Below are 8,247 nucleotides of genomic sequence, written 5' to 3' on the forward strand. Positions count from 1 at the left end.
TGGGGGGGGCGGGCCAGGAGGAGGGGGAGGAGCCTAAGGCAGCTCCCCGGTGTGGGAGGGAAGGCGGTGACCCCACCAGCAGCAGGAGAGAGTGGGGTGGCGAGGCAGGGCTGGAGTACAGGCGAGGGGCAGGCGTTTCAGGGTGGCAGTGAGGCCAGGGAGCAGCTGGACCAGGGACGGGAGTGTCCACGCTGGCCCCTGTGGCCACGGGCGGCCACACCCTCGTAGGACCTGTTTTCTCATCTGTGAAGTGGACACTGGTCGTCCGGGCCCATCTCCCCGGGGCAGATCCAAAGGTGACTGTGGGAAAGGCAGCCAGGTGCCTCGCTGCCCGGGCCCAGCCCCAGGTGAGCGGGACGGCCGCTCTGGTAGCCCTGCTTCCTAGGAAAGCTGTGGGCGCCCCACGGACGGCGGCATGTTGGAAAGGGCCGGGCCGGGGCGCCAGCGCCAGCCTCTCGCCCACCCCGCTGGGCCTGGCCTCCTCCCCACTGGTCACCGAGATTCCGCGTTCTCAGTCCGGAGATGATGGAGCCCGTTGTTTTGCAGGTTGATGCTGTTGCCCGGCCTGCATGGACTCCGGACGGCTTCGCACCTGCCTGCCGCCCCCCTGGGCTCTGACCCGCCAGCTCTGCAGCAGCCCCTGGCTGAGCCCATCCTAATAAACTGCCGCCGCTTAGCCAGCCACGCGTCTGTCTCCATCTGTGGGCTGGAGACACCCCACGAGACGGAGGCTGGGCTGCATGGGGTGGGAGGGGAGGTGGCAGGGCGTGTGAGTGACTGTGAGCGTGAATGTGTGTGTGAGCGTGTGTGCTGGGTGAGGTGGGGCGGGGGTGGCCTGGCACGGGGCCAACTGCCAGTGCCCGCGGGTGCTGCCTGGCCCACTCCTGTGGGAGGCCTGTGTCACCGGCAGACGTGGGCGCCTCGCCCCTTCCTCCTGAGAGTGGAGCCCCCCAGGAAGCACCGTTGGTGGTTGGAGTTGGCTCTGAGGCCCTGCTGCTCCGAGATCCTGGCTTCTCTGTCCCTAGGCTCCCCTTCTGCAGGACTGAGGGGGTGGGCAAGACGCCCCTCAGCACGGGCTGGAGCCGAGGCCCCTGGGAGCAGCCTGGCCCGGCGGGTGGGTGGGCAGGAGAGGCGGCAGGCAGCCCCCCTGGCTGTGGGGAGTGGGCACCTGGCAGGCAGACAGAGGCCGCTGGGCACAGGTCTGGTCAGCACCGTCCTTCCCAGGCCCCCATGGAGCTCAGGACCTCGGGGTGGGGGCTGCACAGCAGACCCCCGGGGCTGGCAGAGGCCCTGGCGTCTGGAGTGAGCTCATCTGTGAGGCTGCCTCCTGCTGGGGTGCGCAGGCACAGGTGACCCCTCCCCTACGCCACCCCCTCCTTTATGCACCCCTCCCCCAGCCCAGCCTCCTCCCAGTCTTCAGCTGAGGGGTTTGAACACGTTTGGATCCAGGCTGCTTCGTCCCGGAAGCTGCTTCAGGGCTTTTAAGATTCTGTGAAGCTCCTTGCTCAGGGGCCCGAGAGAGGTGACACCTTTGAGGTGTGGGCAGCAGCGGCAGTGGGGGCAGGCTGCCCAGGCCCGGGGTGTCTGGAGGAGGTGCCAGGAGCAAATTGGATTTACACAGCTCTGCTGCAGGTGTGAGGCGGCTGGCCGGGCAGCCAGAGGACGTGGGGCGGCGCCGTGTTGCTGTCTGAGCCCACAGGCTGGCAGCTAGCTGCTGGCCAGGCTCAGGACAGGCCTTGGAGCGGAGGGGCTCTGCAGAGGCAGGGCAGGCCCTGGATTTGGGGACAGACGGGCCAGAAGACCAGCAGTCCAGTTCTCAGCCCCCAACCCGAATGGTGGAAGGCCCTAGGTTGGGGCCCCCTAAATTGAGGTCCCCGAGCTGGGGCTGTGGCCCCATTTTACAGGTGAGGACATTGAGCCCTGAGAGCACAGATTTGTCTTTAGGGAGGTGCTGCTGGGGGAGGGGGAGACAGGCTGGGGCTCTGCCGAGTCTCCCTCTTAGCTGTATGACCTTGGAGGGGGGGGCTGGCCAGCCCTCCTGTGGGGTACACAGGACCCCAGCAGCCCCTGCTGGCCCCGTCAGCACTTCTCAGGCGGCCCTGGTGGGAGCAGCTGTCCGGGGTGAGGAGTTCAGCGCGCGGACGGAGGGCAGCACGGGGCCAGGCGGCAGGCGCCCGGGACAGTGCTGATGTCAGCGGCAGCTGCCACCGCCTGGCTGGACTCAGCCTCCCCACCTGAGAGCGAGGTGTCAGAACGACCTTCAGCTCCACTGTCTGGAGCAGCAGTGAGGCTGAGAGCCAGGTGGGCTGTCCTGGCCAAGCTGGTGCACACCTGGGGCAGGCATGGGGGGGACGGGTTGACATGACCAGCTGTAACCACGGTGGCACCTCCCGGAACCAGCAAGGCTGGTGGAAGCGCCCACCCTGTCCGTCCTCCTGCTGGAAGGCCCAGAGAGGGCATGGGCTTCCCCAAGTCACACAGCACGTGCCAAGCAGAGCTGGCATCAGAGGCGTCTCCTTGTTCCCAGGCTAGATGCAATGTGTGGGAACCCCGAGGTTGGGCGGAACTGTTGACTTCCCTTTTGGGGAGCTTGGGGTGATGCAAGCACTGGGCTTCAGCACAGGGCAGGTGGATCGGAGGTCTTTGTTCAGGGGGGATCGCATCTCGAGCGCCCATGACCTCTCTCTCACTCCTCATCGGTTCGCATGGCTCCCTCACTGTCCTGTCCGCTCCCTTGGGCACCGTGGAGAAAGCATGGATGCTCAAGTCCCGCCGCCCACCCACTGAGACTCCCTCCCTCTCTGAGCCTTGGCTTCCCATCTGTAAATGGGGCCATTAAAGCCTCCCCCACGAGGGTGACGTGGGACCTGCCTGCGGAGTGCCACGGCTCAGACTGCGGCCCACTCGGGTGGGCCTGGCGCCGTCCTCTCCCCAGGAGCCCATGAGGACCCTGCCAGGGGACCCTGTGCCCAGGAGCTGGCCCCTGACACTTTGAGGCCCCTCAGGCTATGAGCCACGGATCTGCATGAGCCCCCACCTGAGCCAGCCTTGGATGGGGGGGCCGCATAAGGGGGTGGTCCCTGGAGCTCAGGGTGGCCAGTGTCACGTACACACAATGTCAGTAATGCCTCCACTTACAATACATCTCAGACCAACCGCCAACCCAACCAAACAAAGCAGAAAGCAAAGGAAACGGTCTTCCCTCTCTGAAGGGACACCCCACGTGTCATCTGTGCACTCTCGCTTTTCATTGAGGCGTCTCGGGTGCTGTCACCAAGCCATTGCAATATTCTGTGGTTTCGGGGCTAAGTAGCAGACGTAACCCCATGTAATACTGGGATAGGGCACAGGGCGGGAACTCATTAAACAGACAGCAGAGAAAGGAAATACAGCAAGTCCCCCTACAGTTACGGTGACCGTGTAACAAACTGTCCCCCAGATGTGTGGATTCGAACGACGACACCAAATCCGCAGTTACAGCAGGGCCCTGAAGGCACAGCTTGTGTGCCCCTGGGCTGGGGCCTGAAGAGTCACTCAGTCACATGCTGCTGCCGGCTGCCGGCCAGACACCCCCATGTGACCCTGTCCCCCATGGCCTAGCACAGCGGCTGGTCCTGGGGAGCGTTCCCAGACAGAGAGCCAGGCAGAAGAGGCATTCTCTCATGAGACCCCATCTCAGATGTCACACAGCACCCCCCCCCACTGTGCTGTGACTGCTCCCCCAATCACAGGCCTGCCCAGATTCTAGGGGAGTGGGGACAGAGAATTCCCCTTGGTGGAAAGTGGCAAGGTGACCGTTTTTGGAAGTGCCATCTGCCCCAATTCCCCTTTACTTCAATCTCAACTTGGAATTCTTTCACTGTGATGGGATGCCAACCTTCATCCTGAGGGTCTCAGGGCATGGAGGTCCCGTGTGAGGGGCTGTGGTGCCCTCCGCAGGGCAGACGCCCTCAGGCCTCGCCCAGGAGGAGCCCGTCGCCTGGCCGCTGCCCCCACGCCCTCCCTGCCTGCTGACTCCGGGCACCAGAAAGGCGGCCATCGGAGCGCCCACCCTTACCACCTGGAAACATTCCTGCCTCGTTCTCCAATGTGGACGGTCCCTGGATGGCACTGTGGTGACTTGGTGGAGGATGTACATCTGAGAGGCACAACCCCCATGGGCTCTGGCTGTGGGAGGAGGTACTCCAAGGCACACCCCATCCTGCAGGAGGGCCCCCTTCTCATGGGACGGTGTTCCTGGCGAGGTTTCAGGGGGCCTCTCGTGGGGCTCACGGTGAGCGATGCAGGCTGATGGCCACCAGTGAATCCTGTTTTTTGGCTTTGAAAAGGGTTTCTTGGTTGTAAGACACGAAAGGCTCTGGAACCTCAGGCACAAAAGTTCTTAGAGAGGAGAAGTGACCACTTGTCTTCAATCGCTCAGAAAATACCTATCAGCCTTTTTAATCAGTTCAAGCATCTCTCAGCCACCCATCCACCATCCATCATCCATCCACCCATGCATTTTTTTTCTCGTGACAGCTGCATGATCTAAGTGCCCCCTCTCACCTGGGTCTGGCTCCGGAAGTAAGCCAGGACCCCTGCCCCTCGGGAGCCCCCAGTATGGTGGGGATTCACGCGTGTAAACAGAGGAGGCGCAGCTCAGTGTGGGAGGCACAGGGGTGGAGGTGCCCAGGAACAAAGCTGGCCGGGCAGGTGGGGTGTGCCCGGGCTGGGGTCCAGGGTGGCTTCCCGAGGAGGCGACCCCTGAGCGGAAGGCAGGGGCCTGAGGCCTCCTTCCAGCCCAGCAGCCTCGGAGGCCCAGGGCCAACGTGCTGCCCGAAGCGTTCAGCTCTCGCCTTTAACCAAACCCCTGCTCCCTTCCCTTGGTGAGTTTCCAATTTAAATTCCCAAATTGTTTACGCGCTGAAATCAATCGACAAGGGACCAGCTTGTATTTGCGATTCAATTGACTATGATACACTGTATTACAATTACAGCTCGAATGGATTCCTTTTTAATTTATTTTTCTCTTAACATTCTCCTCCATGGTAATTCTGAGACTAATTGTCCTCGCAATCATTCTCATCAGCTGGAGAAGGATAATGAATTGCTACAGTTCACAGAGGCTGCACCCTCGAAGCTGCCGGGGGACCTCGGGGCTCCCCGCTCCACTTCCGTTCATCCTCCTGCCAGACGCCCACGCCCTGTGGTCTGAAGTCCCCACAGAACATATCCCCAGAGGGGGCTCCATCATGTGCGCTCAAGCTAGGGCCAGCCCCTGCCCCTGCCCCTGCCCCTGCCCCTGCCCCTGCCCGCCCCTGCCCCTGCCCCTGCCCGCCCTGCTCTGCGATTCCGGGAGGGAGCTGCGCCGAGGCCCCTTCCAGCTCTCGGGCCTGTGCTTCTGCCAGGGACACCTGAACACAGCTGTCTCCACTTTGCCCCTCAGTTTCCCCACCTGTGAAGTGGGCCTTGTGGCCCCTGCAGCTGTGATACCTTGTGAGTCTGTGGACAGTTCAGGGGAGGGGAGGGCTGTGGTACCTGCGCCTTTCCCGTCAGCCCCCAGCTTGATGTTGGACTGTGGCCTTCTGGGCCCCCTGCCCAGACCCTCAATGTCCCCATGTTGTCCCCATGCCTGAGGACCCTGCCACAGCTGCCCTGCGAGATGCTTCCTCTGCCGGCCACGCTCCCACATTTACGTCCAGCGGGACTTGGCTCTGGGGTGCGTGCTGGGGGCTGGCTCCAAGCCAGGTGCAGTCCAACTGGGCGGGCAGGTGGGCGTCAACACCAGACCCGTTCTCCAGACGGGACCCTGAGGCTCCGAGGGATCAGACAACCAGGTGGTGACCCCTGCAGGTGAGGCCACCAGGGCCTGGGGTGTGACCCATGGCCACACCTCTAACCTTGAAACAACACATGCCCTCTGGTGGGTGAGTGTCACTGTGTCACGTCCACAAGCGTGTGATGAGGGCCGTTCTCAGAACCCAAAGGATTGGTGTCCGGGCTCCAGCCTGGCCAGCTCAGTGCCCCAGGAGACTGTGTCTGGTCTCAGTTTGTGATGTGCGGTGAGGAGGGGGACATCAGTGTGGTCTTTTACAGGTGGCCAGACGGTGTCCGACTCTCACCCAAGTGTGGGACAGGGTTGGTCACTTGCCTGTGACCGGCAAGGATCGGGGGACCCGGCTGCTGTCCCCACCGTGCTCCCTCCACCCTGCCGGTCCTGGCACGGGGAGACAAACGGCTTCCGGGCCTCTGAGGGGATTTATTTGGCAGCCTCAGGAATAGATGGATTCATCTATTAGGTACCTGTGTGGAAACGCAGCCAGATAGCTCCCTCCTGCATTGCACTGCCTGAAAAATCCTCACACAATGGGGACTTTTCTGCTATTTTGGGACATAAATCCTCACGGAAGCCTAGATGCCATTTCCATTACAGGTGCCACGGCTGTGACACGGAGACTCAATGACAGGGGTGGCAGCAAGGGGGTGAGGATGACTGAGGGAGCCCAGCCTGAGCCTGGCAGGGAGAGGGCAGCCCGCAGTCTTCCGGGAAGGCCCAGGTGGGGAAAGGGCCGGCCGGCCACCTCCGGCCTCAGGTGAGGGCGGCTGGACCTTGGAGCCACTGGGCTGGGAAACAGGCCGACTCCATGGTTAGAGGCCAGGCCCATGCAAGGGCGTGGCCTGAGGGCACGGGGCAGCCTCTTGTCCGGTCCTTTGAGTTTCCTTCCCACCCTCACTGTGCCAGCCCGAGGGAGGCAGCCCCCGCCACGCGCAGACCCCGATGAGAATCTCGCAGTCTCACTCGCTGGGCGTCCACCCTGGCTCTGGCCCGCTGTGGCTGATGGCCGGGGTCCTCAGTGCAGGTGGTCGTAGCCCAGCCCTGGGGTCCTAGCACTGGGCCTAGAGCCAGCTCTGCTGTTTTTCTGACAGCCAGGTTCTCAGCATCAGTAAAATTATCTATAAAATGGGAACTTTCCTTCTAAAGGTTTTGAGCAGATGACTTTGGCTCATTGAGGGAGGCACTTGGTGCAGACAGCCGTGTTAGCCCTGGTCTGTCAAGTGCTGCCTGCCCTGGGTTGGGCCGGCCAGCGTGGCGAGGGCCCTGTCGCCGACACAGGTGAGCGCCCACGCGCCCTCAGGCCCTTCCAAGTAGGGATCACAGCAGAACAGCAAGGACCCCGTGGGATGGAAGTGGCCCACCCCTGGCTTAGGACTCCGGAAGTCCTCCTTGAGATCACACCTCGTGCTCGTGTGCTACAGCTGGGACGCACCTTCTCTGCACTCCTGCCCCAAGCTGGAGGGGCCGAGCGGCTCCCCAGTGGGGCTGCCCACAGTGAGATGCCGGGGAGGCCGAATTCAATTATGCATCGGGTTTTATGTATCGGGCATGCCAGGAATGCATCGATCCCTTGGGGTGACAGATCGGCTGTGAATCAGATAACAACCAGCCTGCGAGTGAAATACGTTGGACTCTGCAGGCAGCCTGGCTGGGTGTCGGCTTGAGGCGTGGGGCAGGTTTACAAGCCCGGGAGGACTCTTTTCAGCCAGGGTGGCTGGCGCATCGGCCGTTCACCCAGCACCTGGGCCCTGGGGAGCCAGGGAACCCCAACTTCACAAGGGCTGCATGTTCCAGGGACTTGCCATGGGGTTCCCCTCCTATGACCTTCACATCCGGGAGTCTGATGGCCAGGGTCAGGGTACGCGAATGACCAGGGTCAGGGCTCAGAGCACAGCACTACACATGAGGAGAAGCTCTGGGCAACATGCGGCAGCTTTCTCATCTCCTTGGTCCTGTGCTGTATCCCTGAGCCAGATGTCTGATCAAGAATAGCTCCAGGTGCCCAGCAATTTCTGCATCCACCCAGGCCCTGCGGAGACAAGAGCCGCCCAGGCCCAGCTCTGCCTGCTGAGGTCCCCGTCACCCAGAGGCCCCAGCGCCTCCCTAATGAGCCCCTTTGGCAGGGGGCCCAGCTGATCCCTCTTCACGCCTCTCCTTCGAGCTCCAGCAGCTTCTCAGTAAGCTTTATGGGGTTCAATTATTATATCTTCAATTGATATGAGTGATGTCAATGGTTCTTAATGTTCCGTATTAAATCTCCCATGTGAAATATCTTCAATGTTCAGCATAAAACACGTAGTCACGGCTGGGAATGCAGCCACCGAGGCCCTGACGGGGGCGGCAGGAGGCATCCTTGCCCCTGGGCCTGCGTGTCAGCTGGGGCACGAGTCCTCCCAGATCCTGAACCGGGAGGATTTTATGACAAGAACTGA

General features: G+C 62.1%; 1 protein-coding gene across 2 annotated transcripts in view; it reads left to right on the top strand.

Annotated features, from left to right (window-relative positions):
* Positions 1 to 680, top strand: part of TSNARE1 (t-SNARE domain containing 1) — a 102,778-nt gene extending 102,098 nt beyond the window's left edge. For both annotated transcript variants that reach the window (XM_019657871.1, XM_019657875.1), the window contains one exon: positions 547 to 680. The gene's annotated coding sequence lies outside the window, so the exon portion shown is untranslated. The remainder of the gene's footprint in view (positions 1 to 546) is intronic.
* The last annotated feature ends 7,567 nt before the right edge of the window (positions 681 to 8,247 follow it).

The sequence above is a fragment of the Hipposideros armiger genome, unplaced genomic scaffold (assembly GCF_001890085.2).
Source record: "Hipposideros armiger isolate ML-2016 unplaced genomic scaffold, ASM189008v1 scaffold_280, whole genome shotgun sequence".
In the NCBI taxonomy this organism is placed as follows: Eukaryota; Metazoa; Chordata; class Mammalia; order Chiroptera; family Hipposideridae; genus Hipposideros; species Hipposideros armiger.